The sequence below is a fragment of the Odontesthes bonariensis genome, chromosome 8, assembly GCF_027942865.1.
Source record: "Odontesthes bonariensis isolate fOdoBon6 chromosome 8, fOdoBon6.hap1, whole genome shotgun sequence".
Classification (NCBI taxonomy): domain Eukaryota; kingdom Metazoa; phylum Chordata; class Actinopteri; order Atheriniformes; family Atherinopsidae; genus Odontesthes; species Odontesthes bonariensis.
In genome coordinates this window covers 25,280,195-25,300,520 of record NC_134513.1, presented here as the reverse complement: position 1 = coordinate 25,300,520, position 20,326 = coordinate 25,280,195, and the positions used below count along the sequence as shown (strand labels likewise).

The following is a 20,326-nucleotide window of genomic DNA, read 5'->3' as shown; positions in this document are numbered from 1 at the left end:
CAGAGCCTGATCAGGTTTAGCGCCGAAAACGAAGATCTGTTTCTAAAGTCATCCCCATCCCCAAAAAGAAGTAGGAAGTCCAATCCCATAATGGATTACCTGATACAGGAGAGCCTGAAGGAGCAGAAGCGCCACGAGCAGAAAACGGAGCGCTTTTTAGCTCGGTTTGAGCGCATGATAGACAAACTTTACGGTGAGTTGATGCGCCATGCACCTATTGTACACACAGCCACCACTACTGCATTCTGAAACACCTTTTTAAATTTTTTACAATGGATGAAAGTGCATGCTATAATGTCATGTCGTGTCTTGTTCCCCCAGAACATCACTGAGCCCATGCAGCACCTCCGATGTGCCCTCCGCTGTTCCTGCTCCGGTCATCTCGTTCTCGATGATTGCACTGTTGCCCGTTTATGTTCATATTGTTTATATTCATACTGTTTATTGTCCATATTTTCACCACACACTTTAAGCTGTTATTTCTGAAAATGAGCTGCCTTACCAGTCTGTAATGTGAGCCTAATAAAAGAAATTAAGGACAAAAGGTTTGCAAAGGTTTGAGCATGATTATCACATCAACATCATATGAACGACTGGAACGGATATTGGTATGAAGAGATTTATTATACAAGGGATAACAAAAAAATTGGGGTACACGTTGTGGTCCAATAATTTGTAGGATGGCTCGTCTGCTAGAAAGAAAAACATGGAAAGATCAGGCTTTCATCCTCCCAAACCAACACATTGATAGCACACACAATGCAGTGCATTTATTTATGTCATCAAATCTGAACCTGGTACAAAGAAAACCGCTTCAAAAACGCATGAGCTGCATGTTTATTCCAAACGAAACGAGGCGAGTAACAAAGGCTAAACGTTAGCTTATGCTTTCAGCTAGGTTAGCCAGGTTAGGATACTACTCCAATCAGCAAATCCAACTAGACAAGCAAATTGTTTCTATATTACACGATATCACAAATGTACAGTTAGAAGCATTTTCAAACACAAACACACGTTATCATATTCACACGCCGGCTCTGGAAGCTACCAGCTGCTCACTCACAAGCGTTATTTGCATGAATTTCTTATTCTACATACCGTAACAAGATCCAGCAATGCTCCCAGATGTCGAAGACGCCTTCGCCTGATGGCACTCCGTCGATTCGACGCAGATATTTCTAAAGATATCCGAATAGCCCAGGACAGCGCGAACACCACAGCACCGGTCATGCTTGTTTACTTCTGGCTAAAGCTGTCGCTTTTGGTTACGTAACAACTGACGGCGCGGACTTATTACGTTCGTGAGTGTGAAGTGCTGTCCCAATTCGAAGGGGTGACATTCCTACCCCTTCGCCTACCCCTCCGTTTGAAGGGGCGAGGGGTAGGGGCGAGGGGTAGGCGAAGGGGTAGAAAATAGAATTGGGATTAGGCCTAAAGCTGCTGTCGGCAGCTTTTCAAAATTGCGAGTCTAAAGTCGGAAAATTCGAACTGATACAACTTTCAGGTCCGAGTCGCCCCCCAAACCCCTCCCCCTCTGCCTATTTAATATTCTACTTCCAGAATCCCATGACAGTTCAAGCTAATATGACTAAAAAAAAGTTGCCGACCGCAGCTTTAAGACAGTTCTTCAGGGTTGATATTTCTAAAGTTGATTGTGGAATCTCCCAGACACTCGTACAGTTTGGTGGTCCCAACCCAACTGCTCCAGTGACTACTGGCACGTCTGAGGCCTTGACTTTTACACAACTTCTCTATTTCCTCTTTGAGCCCTTTCTTTTTGGAATGTTGCAATTAAAAGTGTCCTGGTCTCACAATGCTTAAATGTCTCCTTAAACCATGAATAATTCAGAGTTGTATATTTTTGTAAACAGACCTCATAAACCATCAATGGCTCCGTAAACCACCATTCTGTTCTGAGCTCATAAACCTGTGAAATGTATGTATGTTCTGAATGTAAATTGGTATTTTTGAAGTGAGATTTGTCTTTTATAGGTAATATGAAAATTGTATAAAGGGAAAGGTGTGACCTCATAAACACCCCAAAAGTCAGATGATTTCATAAACAATAAATGACAGTGTGTGTGTGTGTGTGTGTGTTGAATTCAAGATATAGTTTGACGGTTGGAGTGGAGGAATGTTAACATGTCAACATGATCCGGCGTCAGACTTGCCCTTTTTTTGGTTACAATATGTCCAGCATCTGAAAAGAGACGTTCTGATGGAGTGGAGGTTGCAGGCACAGACAAGTAGGATTTGGCTAGAACTGCCAGGTTGGGGAACCTTCCTGCATTTTCCTTCCTCCATTGAAGTGGGCTAGTATCCCTTGGAATGCAATTCTCCCCAAAATACAAAAGAACCTCATTTCTCACAGATTCACCCTCACCACTGTCCTCCTGGCCAATATCCTCAGTGCTGCCCTCCCCCTCAGAGTCCGAGCCAAGCAGAATGTCCAGCAAAGAGGTGTTCTGTTGCTGGGGACTGGCCAAGTGCTCCTGCTCAATCGTTTCCAGTTGTTGCTTGGCTCTTTTGATATAAATTATCAGAGCCTGAATTTGTACTTGTACCTTCAAAGCATCCTCGGGTGACAGGAACTTCATCCTACGAAAGCGGGGGTCAAGGGCAGCAGCAATGATGGCCACATTTTGTCCATTCTCTTTGAAAGCAGACTCAGACTCCCACCTTGCCTTCATCTCTTGGTCTGCAGCAATCTGAAAAGAGTTCACAGAAGCAGACCCGTATGTGGTTTTCTTTGTAGACTTATGGAGACCCTTCAGCAGTGGAGGTAAAACAGATATTGTGACATAGGACTCTCCACTGAGAAAAACAGTGGCCTGTTCGAAAGGCTTGAGGACCTGCTCCAGTTCCTCTAGTAAGATCCACTGATCATTTCTCAAATCCATGTATTGCTTCCCACGCTATGTAACGTCTGGGTCAGAAAGTGTTTTGCGACCACCGGCCACCGTTGTTTCAAAAGGCGACTTACCATGTAGTATGAGCTGTTCCATCTTACAGACACATCCTGGAGCAGGGTATGCTCAGCTGTACCCCAGTGTTTTTGTTTCTGTTTCAGCTTGCTGCTAGCCGGCTCACTTTTCTTGAAATGCTTCACAGAGACCATGCAGCCCCGAGTGTCCTGTCGATCATGGGGTTGTTCTTCAAGGCATGATTTACCTAGCCTGACTACGTCATACTCACGATTCTAGTCAGAATGTGAGTCTGATACCGCTCAATAGAGATTTGGGTATGGGGCGTGTTTCAACCGAACCAGGAGAAAAAATGCCTCTTCGCTCAATTGGACAGACCTACAACCAATCAGAGCAACGTAGTATGTGACGTAGATTAAGCAACACACACTTGTTGTAGGAAGGACGGCAAAAACATCTTTTCTATCGATAAAAACCTTTATCACGTTCCTCTGTTCGTCTTTCAAAATGAATGCAATGTGGAGATCCTGTAGAACAGACTCGATGGCAGAATCTACACACCCTAGCTCTCCAGCGGCAGCCGTGTTCAGCTCTTTAGTGACGTAGTCGATAATGTCCCTGTTGATCATCTGTCCATCATCGTATAAAGCCCGCCCTGGCAATCTGATTGGTCCGACCAATTCTTGGTCGGGCATAATGATTTCCCAACTGAGCAGAGCCAGACCGAACTTCCCGACCAAAACTTTTATGGGCGGGGCTAAATTCGGCTGGCACCCAGGCTATGATTTACCACCAACTGAAGCGTATGGCCGGCACAACGATGTGATGCTACCGCATGTTTCTCCTCTAGGATGCGAAGAGCTGCAACAACATTTGCTGCGTTATCATGAACAATTGCCAGTACATCATCTCGAAGGGAGAAATCAAATTTATCTGCCACCATCTCAACCCAAGAGGCAATATTTTCAGCAGTGTGGCGCTCCTCAAGCGGCATTGTAGTTAAGCTAAACGAGGTCAGCTCCCAATTTTCATGAATGAAATGACAGGTGACACCTAAATGTGCCTCAGTGGCCAGACTGGTCCAAGCATCAGTTGTTAGGAATAGTTTGGAAATGCTTTTTTTTTTGTTCACTTTTCACTTTGTCCATGGTAACCATATACTTCTTCTCCATTAAGTCAGTGAAGTGGCGCCTGGATGGAAGGGTGTGTCCTGAGTGGAAAGTGTTTATCATTTCACCTTCAACAATCGCAAGGGGCCTCATGTCCTTCACAATCATAGAGACGATGCTGTTTGTGTACACACTAGCCCCCTGGGGTGTGCAAGGTGCCTGGTTCTTTTTATGAAAAAAGTCCGCCACACTGCTTTGCTTACTCCTGTAAAGGCAAAAAACATAAAGCACATGAATATTCACAGCAGCAAATCAAAAATATAGCATCGTCCACATCATTGTTGTTATTATGATACATTTTGCTAACAGTAGGCTATACTACAGCCATCTCAGAGGCTCAACTTAAAAAATGATTTTTGTAATTTAAATTGTCAACTTGTAATGCGTGTTTACTACTTGGATCTGGTTGCTACTAGATCGTGGAATTTCGACAGTCAACAGGTAGACTAGAACTACATAATGGCAGAGTATAAAATCCACCGTCCAGTGTTAGCAAATAGATAACACAGAAGAAACATGTCGGGACTGGTAGCGCTAACAGCTTTAAACTGGCAAACACGGGACCTGTTCTAGTCGTAATTAAAAGACGTAACTTTTACGCCGGGAATATAACTAGAAAACAACTCAACAGTCTAACGTAGCGTTTATTCAGAGAGGATCTTGAAATCAACAGAACTTACGGTGTTTTGCTGCCATCCTGACGAGCTCCAGGGTGCTTTCGTTTTAAGTGTTCGTGCATCGCTGATGTACTGCTGTGGTACGCCAAATTAAATTTGCATAGTCTGCAAACAACCACATTGTTAGGAGCATTAAGGGTGAAAAATTCCCAGACTTTGGAAGACCGTGTGCGTGTTTTTTTAAGCTATATGCTCTTCAGTGCTCCAACTACTGCTTGCCGCCGCCATCGTTATGAATTCTTCTTCTTCCGTTTTAAACTAAGGCATCTACACCGATTGGCGACTCTGGTGCATATTTACTGCCACCGCTGGACTGGAGTGAGAGTTCATCTAGTAGGTCGTTTGGAACGGGGACTTCAACCAAAAAAAAAAGATTTGCGATGCATAAAACGTGAATTAATCATGTCGACGAATTTATGACGTCGAATAAGTCGACTATTTGACCGAGTTCTAGTGCCAAAGCATGCTGAGCTGTTTGATGAGAGATATTACAATTCTATTGTAACTGGTAATCTTGCTGTATAGCACCTCCTACTTTTCGGTTCAAGTTTGACATAGTCAGCAGTCAGCAGTTCACTCAAGTCTCATCACGCAAAAATACAGAACGCTTGCATCTACCGCTATGAGGGGGCAGTCCAGCTCGAAGCCACGCCCACTGCATAAAAAAGCCAAGCAGAGTCTCTGTGGCGCAATCGGTTAGCGCATTCGGCTGTTAACCGAAAGGTTGGTGGTTCAAGCCCACCCAGGGACAGTCTGACTTATGCGTATTATGGGAGTTAAAGTAAACATTCTGCCGCCAAAACGGTCTCCTTACGCATTATACACGCTCCTTGGCAAAATATTTCTCCAAGGGTGACCTGTTAAATGCAGTGTAATGCATGACTCAACCTGGAGGCTCATCTATCTTTTGTCAAAATTGCACAAGCAAAGTGAAAAAACAACCTTTTTGTCATATTGCTATGAAAGTCATACACAAACAAGGAAAAATTCAAAAAGGCTGAGAGACCGAATGAGGGCACTTGAGAAAAAATTTGACATTAAATCTCTTTCTTTAACAAGTCAGACCAGGAAGTTATTGACTACTTGTAGTGTGCTACTTTACTTGTTACCTACACAGCAGATATCAACCTTATGACAAACATAAATAAATCGAACACACACTCTAATGAAGGGGTGATAGGTGGTAATGATCGAGGCCAATCCCACAGACAACTACAGCAAGTCTCTGTGGCGCAATTGGCCAGCGCGTTCGGCTGTTAACCGAAAGGTTGGTGGTTCGAGCCCACCCAGGGACGAGACTGTGTACCAACAAATCTACCAGTCAGCAACCAGTTGTAGGTTTGGTAGCAAATCGATAGCTGTACTGGGTAACTTGTCCCACTGAACCCACAAGTTATCCATTGAGTTAACAAGAGTTAAGGTGCCAAAGCATGCTGAGCTATTTGATGAGAGATATTACAGTTGTATTGTAACTGGTAATCTTGCTGTATAGCACCTCCTACTTTTCGGTTCAAGTTTGACATAGATCAGCAGCAATTCACTCAAGTCTCATCATGCAAAAATACAGAACGCTTGCATCTACCGCCATGAGGGGGCAGTCAAGCTCGAAGCCATGCCCACTGCCAAAAAACAGTCAGGCAGAGTCTCTGTGGCGCAATCGGTTAGCGCATTCGGCTGTTAACTGAAAGGTTGGTGGTTCAAGCCCACCTAGGGACTTTCTGACTTATGCGTATTACGTGAGTTAAAGCAAACATTCTGCCACCAAAACGCTCTCCTTACGCATTATACACGCTCCTTGGCAAAATATTTCTCCAAGGGTGACCTGTTAAGTGCAGTGTAATGCATGACTCAACCTGGAGGCTCCTCTGTCTTTTGTCAAAATTGCACAAGCAAAGTGAAAAAACAACCTTTTTGTCATATTGCTATGAAAGTCACACAAAAACAAGAAAAAATTCAAAAAGGCTGAGAGACCAAATGAGGGCACTTGAGACAAAATTTGACATTAAATCTCTTTCTTTAACAAGTCAGACCAGGAAGTTATTGACTACTTGTTTTGTGCTACTTTACTTGTTACCTACACAGCAGATATCAACCTTATGACAAACATAAAGAAATCGAACACACACTCTAATGAAGGGGTGAGAGGTGGTAATGATCGTGGCCACGCCCGCAGACAACTACAGCAAGTCTCTGTGGCGCAATTGGCCAGCGCGTTTGGCTGTTAACCGAAAGGTTGGTGGTTCGAGCCCACCCAGGGACGAGTGTGTGTACCAACAAATCTACCGGTAAGCAACCAGTTGTAGGTTTGGTAGCAAATCGATAGCTGTATTGGGTAACTTGTCACACTGAACCCACAAGTTGTCATTTGGTTGACAAGAGTTAAGGTGCCAAAGAATGCTGAGCTATTTGATGAGAGATATTACAATTGTATTGTAACTGGTAATCTTGCTGTATAGCACCTCCTACTTTTCGGTTCAAGTTTGACATAGATCAGCAGCATTTCACTCAAGTCTCATCACGCAAAAATTCAGAACGCTTGCATCTACAGCCATGAGGGGGCAGTCAAGCTCGAAGCCACGCCCACTGCCAAAAAAAGCCAGGCAGAGTCTCTGTGGCGCAATCGGTTAGCGCGTTCGGCTGTTAACCGAAAGGTTGGTGGTTCAAGCCCACCCAGGGACGGTCTGACTTATGCGTATTATGGGAGTTAACGCAAACATTCTGCCGCCAAAACGCTCTCCTTATGCATTATACACGCTCCTTGGCAAAATATTTCTCCAAGGGTGACCTGTTAAGTGCAGTGTAATGCATGACTCAACCTGGAGGCTCCTCTATCTTTTGTCAAAATTGCACAAGCAAAGTGAAAAAACAACCATTTTGTCATATTGCTATGAAAGTCATACACAAACAAGGAAAAATTCAAAAAGGCTGAGAGACCAAATGAGGGCACTTGAGAAAAAATTTGACATTAAATCTCTTTCTTTAACAAGTCAGACCAGGAAGTTATTGACTACTTGTAGTGTGCTACTTTACTTGTTACCTACACAGCAGATATCAACCTTATGACAAACATAAATAAATCGAACACACACTCTAATGAAGGGGTGATAGGTGGTAATGATCGAGGCCAATCCCACAGACAACTACAGCAAGTCTCTGTGGCGCAATTGGCCAACGCGTTCGGCTGTTAACCGAAAGGTTGGTGGTTCGAGCCCACCCAGGGACGAGACTGTGTACCAACAAATCTACCAGTCAGCAACCAGTCGTAGGTTTGGTAGCAAATCGGTAGCTGTACTGGGTAACTTGTCCCACTGAACCAACAAGTTATCCTTTAAGTCATTTAGTTAACAAGAGTTAAGGTGCCAAAGCATGCTGAGCTATTTGATGATAGATATTACAATTGTATTGTAACTGGTAATCTTGCTGTATAGCACCTCCTACTTTTCGGTTCAAGTTTGACATAGATCAGCAGCATTTCACTCAAGTCTCATCACGCAAAAATACAGAACGCTTGCATCTACCGCCATGAGGGGGCAGTCAAGCTCAAAGCCACGCCCACTGCCAAAAAACAGCCAGGCAGAGTCTCTGTGGCGCAATCGGTTAGCGCATTCGGCTGTTAACCGAAAGGTTGGTGGTTCAAGCCCACCCAGGGACTTTCTGACTTATGCGTATTACGTGAGTTAAAGCAAACATTCTGCCACCAAAACGCTCTCCTTACGCATTATACACGCTCCTTGGCAAAATATTTCTCCAAGGGTGACCTGTTAAGTGCAGTGTAATGCATGACTCAACCTGGAGGCTCCTCTGTCTTTTGTCAAAATTGCACAAGCAAAGTGAAAAAACAACCTTTTTGTCATATTGCTATGAAAGTCACACACAAACAAGGAAAAATTCAAAAAGGCTGAGAGACCAAATGACGGCACTTGGGAAAAATTTTGACATTAAATCTCTTTCTTTAACAAGTCAGACCAGGAAGTTATTGACTACTTGTAGTGTGCTACTTTACTTGTTACCTACACAGCAGATATCAACCTTATGACAAACATAAATAAATCGAACACACACTCTAATGAAGGGGTGAGAGGTGGTAATGATCGAGGCCAATCCCACAGACAACTACAGCAAGTCTCTGTGGCGCAATTGGCCAGCGCGTTCGGCTGTTAACTGAAAGGTTGGTGGTTCGAGCCCATCCAGGGATGAGTGTGTGTACCAACAAATCTACCGGTAAGCAACCAGTTGTAGGTTTGGTAGCAAATCGATAGCTGTACTGGGTAACTTGTCCCACTGAACCCACAAGTTGTCATTTAGTTAACAAGAGTTAAGGTGCCAAAGCATGCTGAGCTATTTGATGAGAGATATTACAATTGTATTGTAACTGGTAATCTTGCTGTATAGCACCTCCTACTTTTCGGTTCAAGTTTGACATAGATCAGCAGCATTTCACTCAAGTCTCATCACGCAAAATACAGAACGCTTGCATCTACCGCCATGAGGGGGCAGTCAAGCTCGAAACCAGACCCACTGCCAAAAAAACGCCAGGCAGAGTCTCTGTGGCGCAATCGGTTAGCACGTTCGGCTGTTAACCGAAAGGTTGGTGGTTCAAGCCCACCCAGGGACGTTCTGACTTATGCGTATTATGGGAGTTAACGCAAACATTCTGCCGCCAAAACGCTCTCCTTATGCATTATACACGCTCCTTGGCAAAATATTTCTCCAAGGGTGACCTGTTAAGTACAGTGTAATGCATGACTCAACCTGGAGGCTCCTCTGTCTTTTGTCAAAATTGCACAAGCAAAGTAAAAAAACAACCTTTTTGTCATATTACTATGAAAGTCACACACAAACAAGAAAAAATTCAAAAAGGCTGAGAGACCAAATGAGGGCACTTGGGAAAAAATTTGACATTAAATCTCTTTCTTTAACAAGTCAGACCAGGAAGTTATTGACCACTTGTTGTGTGCTACTTTACTTGTTACCTACACAGCAGATATCAACCTTATGACAAACATAAAGAAATCGAACACACACTGTAATTGAAGGGATGAGAGGTGGTAATAATCGAGGCCACGCCCACAGACAGCTACAGCAAGTCTCTGTGGCGCAATTGGCCAGCGCGTTCGGCTGTTAACCGAAAGGTTGGTGGTTCGAGCCCACCCAGGGATGAGTGTGTGTACCAACAAATCTAACTGTCAGCAACCAGGGGGGTATTCCTCGAAAGTAGCTAAAGAAAGCCAGGCTATAGCCGGAAAGTGTCGCTTGAACTAGCACCATCTCCCAATTAAGCCTCAAGTTGTTCCACGAAGACATTTTAGCTGCATCTCGTGAGGCTAATCCAAGCGAGGCTTACACAGCCTAGCTAAGTGCGAGTGCACGAGGAACGTAAGAAGCCCTGATGAGTGGATGGTGGAAAAAGGGAGATGGCAGAAAAGGAGAGCAAGACAAGAGCTGTTATTTTTTCGGCAGCAAAAGAAATAATGCTGATGGAGCTGTATGAGGATTTTAAAAGTGTCATCACCAGAAATGGTAATACAGCTGCGATCAATAAAGCGAAGAAACGCCATGGCTAACAAGTGCTGACAGACTAAATGTGTAAGTTATGAAAGTCCTCATGTATTTATGCTCTCCTCTTTGTGTTATAATTTGTTTACATAAAGCATGCTGAATTGTCTCTGTTTGAGATGTACAGCACACATATACTGGCCCTGCTCAGTTTATTAATAACCCAATAATCGACACGCATCATCATACTTTGTGACTATATTATCGTGAGTGTGTGACCCACATTTTTCACTGTTACATCTCAACAGGAGCAATCTTAACAGCCAAAAGCGTACATGGCAGCAGGTGAAGGTAAAGTACAGGAAAATATTTCTCTCTCTATTTAATTTTTTTTTTATTGGCGGTTGGCAAACAACTTAAAGCAGCATTACCGCCACCAACTGGTAAGGAGTGTGGATCTCATGACAATTATATATACCTATATTTATATATACCAATATATATATATATACACCCATACACTCATATATACACCCATATCCACATATACACCCTTATATCTACATATTCCTACACTTTTACATAGTCCCTACTCATATACACTTATTTATATACTTTATATATACTAAATTCTATTATATAACCTACACTGTTTTAAATAATAAAAAATGACCTGATATCCTCTGTTTCCTGATTCTTTTTGCAATAAATCTACTATATCCAATTTCATTTTCATCCTACTAAGATTTCTAATTAAATTATTTCTCTGAACCTGATAATTCCTAAAACATAATATAACATGTTCAATTGTCTCATCTTCCCCACACTCACATTTCCCTGACTGATATTTTCCTATCATATATAGGTTTTTATTCAATCCATTATGTCCTATTCGAAGTCTTGTTATAATTGTCTCTTCTCTCCTACTTCTTTCTGTTCTTCTCATTTCCCTATTTTCGGTTGTATTTTATACAACCAACGTCCTTTTCTTTCTTCCTCCCATAACTTTTGCCATCTCTCTTCCATTTTTTGTTTTATAATACCCTTTACCTCTTTTACACTCAGTCTTACATTAATATCAATCATTACTCGTTTTACACTCTGTTTAGCCATTCTATCTGCCATTTCATTTCCCTCAACTCCATAATGCGCTGGTACCCATATAAAAATTACTGTAAGCCCCATCATATTAATCCTATAAAGAGTTTGTTCTATTTCAATTAATATATCTGGTCTACTATCCGCCCCCCATCTCCATAATGTCTGTTCTGATCTGGTCGATTTCTGCCCGCATTGCTTTTGTAGTATTGGCGACTTCTGACCGCATTCCTTGCAGTTCCGATTTAAGTGTGTTGAAGTCATCCGCCAGCGCACTTTTGAGTTCATTCCTTATGATTTTAGAAAAGATAAGACCTCCTCTTTGATAGCTTCAGCGGTCATGTCTGAGTTTTTTGGCCGAGTGGGTGTGGGCTGGTTCGGTACACCTGGCGTTTGTCTCGTGGTAGGTCGTGACCTATTAGCATTAGCTTTGCCGCCGTATTTGTTTTTTTGGAGCTTTTCTGCCATTCAAATCGTCGCTCTGCGTGCTGTTAGACCGTTTGCCTCCCTGTGTTGTCTTTCGCAAACGTTTAGGCTGAGTTTCACATATATTTAGCTGTTTTCATAAAAAAATATTGTTGATTCTGCAGGAGCTCTGAAAAATGCTGCCTACTCCATGTCTGCTCACGAGCGCCCCTGTTTAATTTATTTTTAAACTAGAAATGCACTCAGAGAGTGCAGACCTCTGCCAAGTAAGCTTTGTTTTATAAGCGCATTTTTTTTTATCCAGCCATATATTGTAGTGAATGGTCTGAAGCGATGCGTCTGCATAAAGTTGTGCATAGATTCAGCTGGCTCGTGTTCCAATTGAAAAGGTTTACAAAGTTAAGATGCTATCTTTCAGATGCGACTTCTCAGAAACGGCAAAGACGGCTTCCATTTGTGTTTAGAGCTGTAACAAAATCCGGGTTATCCGGTTTTCAACCCGGATAAATACGTCACCCGGGCAGACCGGATGGTGGCATGCATTTGTTCTGGGGAACGCTGTGACGCTTTGACGCTTTGCGGTAAGACGTGTTGCATCACTTCCTGTTACCTTGCTTGTGCACTGTGAAATTTCTTGCTCCGCTTGGAGTACTGATAATCACTTTATTTCGATCTATAACTTACACAATTTTGCATAGTTAAACTCTATAGCTTACCGTTCTGTTCTAACACACTCCTACAGATCTTCAATCTTTATTCTCACTTTTTAACGGTGTGTCTGGTTCTCTAGCGTAGCATGGCTACCGGTTCTCTTCCTCCATCTCCTGCTTTCACCTGCTCCGTGTGTCAGATGTTTAGTTACTCCTCTGCCTCCTTTAGCGATAATGGTACATGTAACAAATGTAGTCTTTTTGTAGTTTTGGAGGCGAGGTTATCTGAATTGGAAGCTCGGCTCTGCACTGTTGAAAATCAACCGATAGCGAGCCAGGTCCCTTTAGCCAGTGTGGAGCCACCTAGCGTAGCTAGCTCAATTAGCCTCCCCCTTGCAGAACCTGAGCAGCCAGGATTACAACGTGGCTGGGTGACTGTCAGGAAGAGGCATAGCTCTAAAGTCAAGCCCGTTGTTCACCATCGACCTGTCCACGCTTCTAACAGATTTTCCCCACTCAGCGACACACCCGCTGAGGAAAAAACCCTGGTAATTGGCAGCTCCATAGTCAGAAACGTGGCATTAGAGGCACCAGCGGCCATAGTCAAATGCATTCCAGGGGCCAGAGCGGGCGACATAGAATCATATTTAAAACTGCTGGCTAAAGATAAACGTAAATATGGTAAAATAGTTAGTCACGTCGGCGTTAATGACACCCGGTTACGCCAATCGGAGGTCACTAAAATTAATGTTGCATCGGTGTGTAATTTTGCCAAAACAATGTCGGACTCCTTAGTTTTCTCTGGACCCCTGCCAAATCTGACCAGCGATGACATGTTTAGCCGCATGTCGTCCTACAATCGCTGGTTGTCCAGATGGTGTCCAGCAAATAACGTGGGCTACAGAGATAATTGGCAATCTTTCTGGAGAAAACCTGGTCTGATGAGGAGAGACGGCATCCATCCCACTTTGGAAGGAGCAGCTCTCATTTCTAGAAATATGGACGAATTTATTTGCCACCCTAAAACATGACAACCCAGGGCTCAGACCAGGATGCAGAGTTGTAGTCTTACACACTTCTCTGCAGCTTCCCACCTGCTGCTACCCCCCCAATCGATTAACACAAAAGGAGCAAATCCTCTTGTGCAAAAAGAAATTATTAAAACAAAAACTTAACTGAACAAAAACATCAAACTATTAAATGTGGTTTGCTGAATATCAGATCTCTCCTTTCGCAGTCTCTGTTAGTGAATGAGTTGATTTGTGATCATCATATTGATATATTTTGTCTTACAGAAACCTGGCTGCAGCAGGAGGATCATGTTAGCATTAATGAAGCAACTCCCTCTGACTGTTTAAATGTTCACGTTCCTGGAACCACAGGCAGAGGAGGAGGAGTGGCAGCTATTTTCAGATCAGGGTGACTAATCAGTCCCAGACCCAAGATTAGTTTGAGCTCTTTTGAATCTTTGATTCTCAGTTTTTCCCACGCAAAGTGGAAATCCCAGAAACCTCTTGTGTTTGTTGTTGTGTATCGTCCACCTGGCCCTTATTCTGAGTTTCTGTCTGAATTCTCAGAGTTTTTATCCCAGTTAGTGCTGAGTACAGATAAAGTCATTGTAGTGGGTGACTTTAATATTCATGTAGATGTTGAAAATGACAGCCTGAATATGAACTTTAATTCTATATTAGACTCTATTGGATTTTCTCAGAGTGTTCACAGAGCGACTCACTGCCTTAATCACACCCTTGATCTTGTGCTGACTTATGGCATTGAGAGTGAACAGTTAACAGTGTTCCCTCATAACCCTGTCTTATCTGACCATTTTCTGATAACCTTTGAGTTTACATTACTTGACTATACAGTTTCTGAGAAGAAATTTACATATAGAAGGTGTCTATCAGAGGATGCTGTAACCAGATTTAAAGAATTAATTCCATCATCCTTTTCTTCACTGCCATGTGCAGATATGACAGAGGACGACTACCTAAACTTTACTCCAGCAACACTTGACTCTCTTGTTGACAGCACTATAGTTTCAATGCGTACAGCACTGGACAATGTTGCCCCTCTGAAAAGGAAGGTAATCAGTCAGAAGAGGTTGGCTCCTTGGTATAATTCACAGCTGCGTGCTTTAAAGCAGACTGCAAGAAAGCTGGAGAGACAGTGGCGTTCCTCTAATTTAGAAGAGTCTCAATTAGTCTGGAAAGATAGTTTAATAACGTATAAGAAAGCCCTTCGTAAAGCTAGAACTGCTTATTATTCATCATTGATAGAAGAGAATAAGAATAATCCCAGGTTTCTTTTCAGCACTGTAGCCAGTCTGACAAAGAGTCCGAGCTCTGCTGAGCCAGTTATTCCTTTAACTCTCAGCAGTGATGATTTCATGAGCTTCTTTATCAATAAAATTGTTTCTATTAGAGAGAAGATTGATGGAGTCCTTCCCACTATTATCAGTGATGTATCATCATGTACAGCAGCTTTAGAAGTATCTTTAGAACCTGATTTATATTTAGACGGCTTCTGCCCAGTTGATCTCTCTGAACTAACAACAGCAATAGTCTCTTCTAAACCATCAACTTGTGTTTTAGACCCAATCCCAACCAGACTGTTCAAGGAGATACAGTATCTATAAAACCAGATGAACCCAATAGGTTGGTCAAATTACAAGCATGTCTTAAAGACATAAAGACCTGGATGACTCAGAACTGTCGAGAGGCGTCTGGCTGCAGACCTGCACTGTCAGGACCCATGACCTGCACTGTCAGGACCCTTAGTTGCAGACATGCACTGTGACGTCACCTGCACTGTGAGGACCCGAAGCGACAAGGAGGAGCACGTATTTTTCGTTCCCCATTTGAACTGTGGAGACGACGAGGTGAGTAAAAGTCGAGTGAAAACAACTTTCATACGAAGAAACAGAAACAGTCTTTATTCACTGGAACGTTACGTTGCACACTATATACTCTAAAGTTATATTAATTTGAAAGAATCAGGGTTTTTTTAAAACTTTTGGCTAGTCTTCAGCGTTGTTATCGTATCGATAGTGCTCACTTGTATAATTTTGTTTGACTTATTACGACATTATTTGTCTCTTACAGATGCATATTTCAATAACTATATACTGTAAAGTTATATTAATTTTAAAGAATCAGGTTTTTTTACTTTTGGCTAGTCTTTAGCGTTGTTATCGTATCGATAGTGCTCACTTATATATATATATATGTATATATATATATATATATATATATATATATATATATATATATAATTTAGTTTTACTTATTACGACATTATTTGTCTCTTACAGATGCATATTTCAATAACAACCGCCGGCACTACGCCCAAAATCGAACGCTGCACGTCATGTTGCAAACTGTTTCACTGCCCTCTGTGCCTACAATTTAAACCAGCAAAATTTTCCAAGCTGCAGAGCCACTTAGAGGCACATACAAAAGGTGGCATTTTATTTAAAGGTAAGCATAATGTATTTGTCTGTTTGTTTGTACTCATAAGTATTAGCCAACGCTACTAACTTCTGGCAGGTTGTGGTTTGGTTTGTAAAAGGGTAAAAGGAAAATGAAGGGAATGTAGGTTGCAGTGAAGAACATCTGACACCTCACTTTCTGTCTTTTAGAAACCTATCCCAGTCACTAAATCCTGGCAACTGGACAGAGAAAACTGGACTACAAATTCAGGTAAGAGTATAAAGTATGTATAATGCATGTATTCATATTAATAGTTGAGTACTCAGGAAGAAGAGCAGCAGGCAGAAGTCTCCAAGAGAGCCAGACTTGCTGATGTGGACACACCAGTGGAAGGCGTAAGCTTTTGCACAGTATCTATTGGTCAGATACTGTTGGTGTGGCAGCTATAGTACAGACATCTTTCTTTCTGTCTTTTCCATAGGACTCGGTTGAAGATCGCATTCTTCAAAATTACAGACATGCAGCAGAGTGGGCTGAGGCCAACAAACCACTGTTGTCTGCCAGAGTGGACCTGCCTGACGTTCTGGGCATGGGGGAAGAGGAACAGGCAGAGGCTGCTCTACAGTATGGGAGGTTGTGGAACGAAGAACTGGACGAGGATGAAAGAGAAGCGATCCTGGAGCCTTTCAAAATGATATTTCACAATATTAACGACATGTTGATATTTTGTGAACAGGTAGTCGGCAAAAACAAAGATTTTTTGTCATATTGTGAATGTTTGACTGAATAAACACTACAGAACATTTGATCATGTTGTGACTTGGTGTGTTTTTATGTTTTCTCATTGATCCCTTAATAATTTGACTAAGATTATACTGTAGATATCAAGAGTTAGGGTACTATTTAGTGTTACTAAGGTGTTCCAGCAGCACAAAAACATAATTGGCATAGACATAGAACCAAACATGAAATTTATGGTGGTTAAGGATAAAAATACAGAATAATACAACAGAAAAACTAATTGAAAGAAATATATATATAAAGAGCAGTGCGATAAAGTCAAAATGAAATGATAATGAAATACCAGTGACTTACTCTATAGTACACAATAAAATGTACAGTATAGGCCTATGGCATCTTGTGAGATGTTGGCTTATGAATATGAGCCTAAGAGAAAATGTGTGCACTGACCAAACAAAAGTTTACAATACAGATAAAAACAATAGACCGGGAATTGATAGACTTTATGTCGTACTGTTAACTAATTAATTCATTTGTGAGGACCTCTTGAAAAATATAGCGTTTAAAATCGTTTAAAAATACGTGCTTCCGATACACACGCTTTTATTTTGAAAGGCTTCGAATCAACTTCCGGTCCTCACAGTGCACTTCCGGTCCTCACAGTGCAGGTGACGGTCTGCAACAGGGTCCTGACAGTGCAGGTCTGCAGCCAGACTCTCTTGGAACTGTCTGCTGCTAAATTCAGACAAAAGTGAAGTCGTTATCTTTGGGCCTGAGCGCTTCAGGGAGAAATTGTCTAGCTATATAGTTACTCTAGATGGTATTTCCTTGGCTTCTAGTTCTACAGTGAGGAACCTTGGAGTTATTTTTGACCAGAATTTATCATTTGACTCGCATATAAAACAGGTTTCTAGGACTGCCTTCTTTCATCTTCGTAATATTGTTAAAATCAGGAACATCTTGTCTCAGAGTGATTTAGAAAAACTAGTCCATGCATTTGTTACTTCAAGATTGGACTACTGTAATTCTTTATTATTGGGCTGTCCCACATATTCTCTGAAAAGCCTTCAGTAGATCCAAAATGCTGCAGCCAGAGTTCTGATGAGAACTAACAGGAGAGATCATATTTCTCCAGTTTTAGCTTCTCTTCATTGGCTCCCTGTTAAATTCAGAATAGAATTTAAGATTCTTCTCCTAACATATAAAGCTCTTAATGACCGAGCTCCATCATATCTTAAAGATCTCATTGTAAGATATTTTCCTAACAGAGCACTTCGTTCCCAAACTGCAGATTTACTTGAGGTTCCCAGAGTTTCTAAAAGTAGAATGGGAGGCAGAGCCTTCAGTTATCAGGCCCCTCTCTTGTGGAATAAGCTGCCAGTAAATGTCCGGGAAGCAGACACCCTTTCCACTTTTAAGACCAGGCTTAAAACTTTCCTTTTTGATAAAGCTTATAGTTAGGGATGGCTCAGGTGATCCTGAAACATCCCATAGTTAAGCTGCTATAGGCCTAGACTGCTGGGGGGCCTCATCTGTCACACCTTTCCTCACTTTACTCTCTTTATGTATATGTGACATTATTGTGGTCATTAACTCGTGTTTCCCTGTTCCAACAGATATCCTTTGAATGGTGTTACAGTGCCCCCCCCCCCTTTCTGTCCTCTCAAACCCCAGCTGGTCGAGGCGGATGGCCACCCTTCCTGAGTCTGGTTCTGCCAGAGGTTTCTTCCTGTTAAAAGGGAGTCGTTTCTCTCCACAGTCCCCTCAGGCACGCTCAGGACGGGAGATTGGACCGAAAAAGAAAAAGTTTTCAGTGCAATCTGTTGGTTTCCTTAGCTAGGAAATTGTTTTTGAATTGGCTCTATATGAACAAATTGGATTATTTTATGAATAATTATGATTACAATTAATTGAATTCCAATTGGCTTGAATTGGACTTTATTATCTAAGTGCCTTGAGATGACATTTGTTGTATTTGGCGCGATATAAATAAAAATGAATTGAAAATGAAAATGAATTAAACCCAATGTACCGTCTTCTAAGTGTGCAGCACTGCTTCAACACAGAACTCTTAGAAATAAACTTCCTAATAATTCCAAGTCGGTCTGTGAATTCGTATGTGTAGTCCACTGATAGTGGATTTATGGCATAGCTTCAGGTATAAAACCCTGGATTATACTCAAGGGCAATACCAAAGTGGTCTATGTAAACAGTATATGACTATATAATGAGGTGTAAGCAGTCAGCTGTGGTGTAGCTCACAGTATGTATAGCTACAGTACAAAATAAAACCTAAACATAACTAGTAGTTACCTTAAAGTTTACTGCTCTCACACCAGAGGTACTCTTACAGTACATGATAACATGATTTATACTCTCGAAAGATCTATTTGTTGTACTAAATCACGGGACAGTATGACAAATGCGTACTTTTAATGCAAAACAGGAAATCACCAAAAATGAAAACTTCAGACAAAACTAGACATCGAGCAGAGCTGGAACACAAAACTGACAACAAACTCACAAGAAGGGAACAACAACAATGAGGCTCTGGCTATGAAAAAAGGAAACTGAGAGCATTCATATTGAGGAGGCTGATGATTAACACAGGACAGGTGGTGGTCTTTGACTAACTTAAGCCAGTTTTACAGGCTGAGCAGAAAACAAGAGTATAACTGAGTAAATGGAAGAAGACAAAAGGACACGAAACAGAGATCCAGCACGAGCCAAACGGAACTAACCCAGATTCCTGAAATCAAAATGACCAAGTATGACAAATGGAAGCAAAAACCCACAGGCTGTGACATACAGGGTATATTTTAGAAATACACTAAAACTTTTTTCCTGAGTACACTTTATAAAATTTAGAAATTAACGTTCTTTTATTTTGCCAAGGCTTTCCCAGCTTTCTTATCTTACCAATCAGCTGCAGGTTTGACTGAAAGATCTGCAGGAACACACACCAACACACGAGTTTGCCCGCGTGTGGTGGTTGTAGGCCGTTGTGTGTGTGTGTGTGTGTGTGTGCACGCGTGTGTAAGTGTTTGTGAATTTATGAGGGCACGATATTATAAGTGAACGTGTTTACGTGCACGAGCATGTGCTACAAATACTGAACCATTGATATTTAGCAGCTCCTCAACAGACAAAAGAGGAAATACAGAATGTTCCACGTGTTTCTAAATCTCAGCTCAGATATTAATCTGAGCTTTAAACATCTCAGAGTGCACAAAAGGCAATATGCTTGACTTTAGTAAGAATACACCCTCTGCTATGTTACAAACACATGCATGATTGTAGATCCTCTGGATGAGAGAGCTGCAGACATATTCCTGCCGAGGAGTTAAAATTATTTTAGAGTTATTTCCAAGACTCAGCAGGTTAACTTAATACTTAAACCCGATCTCAGTTTTTCCCCCTTTAAAACCTACTAGCAGGTCCCACTAGTGAAGTGGACAAGTGATGTGTTGGACCCGTGATGATTTGGTTTCGTTTCCTTGCCATGGAAAAGTGAGACCAGCTGTTGTGATGGAGGCTAATAATGCACGGCAGTGACAGCGGGCACTGCTGTAGCCTCAGATGATTGTGTTTGGAATTAACACAAAAGACGTACTCAGGGACCAGAAGGACATGAGAGGACCGAGACCAAGACGCAACCAATTCCGGGGGCTCCCGTCCACAACACAAGCCTGACTTGCGAGTGGCGGAGCAGACGCT

At 42.0% G+C, this 20,326-nt stretch overlaps 9 non-coding genes across 9 annotated transcripts; all 9 read left to right on the top strand.

Annotated features, from left to right (window-relative positions):
- The first annotated feature begins 5,447 nt into the window (after window positions 1-5,447).
- trnan-guu (transfer RNA asparagine (anticodon GUU)) lies at window positions 5,448-5,521 on the top strand. The gene has a single exon. It is a non-coding gene; the product is annotated as a tRNA-Asn (tRNA).
- Window positions 5,522-5,991: 470 nt separating this feature from the next.
- trnan-guu (transfer RNA asparagine (anticodon GUU)) lies at window positions 5,992-6,065 on the top strand. Its single transcript has one exon. It is a non-coding gene; the product is annotated as a tRNA-Asn (tRNA).
- Window positions 6,066-6,412: 347 nt separating this feature from the next.
- On the top strand, window positions 6,413-6,486 carry trnan-guu (transfer RNA asparagine (anticodon GUU)). The gene has a single exon. It is a non-coding gene; the product is annotated as a tRNA-Asn (tRNA).
- A 470-nt stretch (window positions 6,487-6,956) lies between these two features.
- On the top strand, window positions 6,957-7,030 carry trnan-guu (transfer RNA asparagine (anticodon GUU)). The gene has a single exon. It is a non-coding gene; the product is annotated as a tRNA-Asn (tRNA).
- A 345-nt stretch (window positions 7,031-7,375) lies between these two features.
- trnan-guu (transfer RNA asparagine (anticodon GUU)) lies at window positions 7,376-7,449 on the top strand. Its single transcript has one exon. It is a non-coding gene; the product is annotated as a tRNA-Asn (tRNA).
- Window positions 7,450-7,919: 470 nt separating this feature from the next.
- Window positions 7,920-7,993, top strand: trnan-guu (transfer RNA asparagine (anticodon GUU)). The gene has a single exon. It is a non-coding gene; the product is annotated as a tRNA-Asn (tRNA).
- A 355-nt stretch (window positions 7,994-8,348) lies between these two features.
- trnan-guu (transfer RNA asparagine (anticodon GUU)) lies at window positions 8,349-8,422 on the top strand. Its single transcript has one exon. It is a non-coding gene; the product is annotated as a tRNA-Asn (tRNA).
- An 889-nt stretch (window positions 8,423-9,311) lies between these two features.
- trnan-guu (transfer RNA asparagine (anticodon GUU)) lies at window positions 9,312-9,385 on the top strand. Its single transcript has one exon. It is a non-coding gene; the product is annotated as a tRNA-Asn (tRNA).
- A 471-nt stretch (window positions 9,386-9,856) lies between these two features.
- Window positions 9,857-9,930, top strand: trnan-guu (transfer RNA asparagine (anticodon GUU)). Its single transcript has one exon. It is a non-coding gene; the product is annotated as a tRNA-Asn (tRNA).
- Window positions 9,931-20,326: the final 10,396 nt, after the last annotated feature.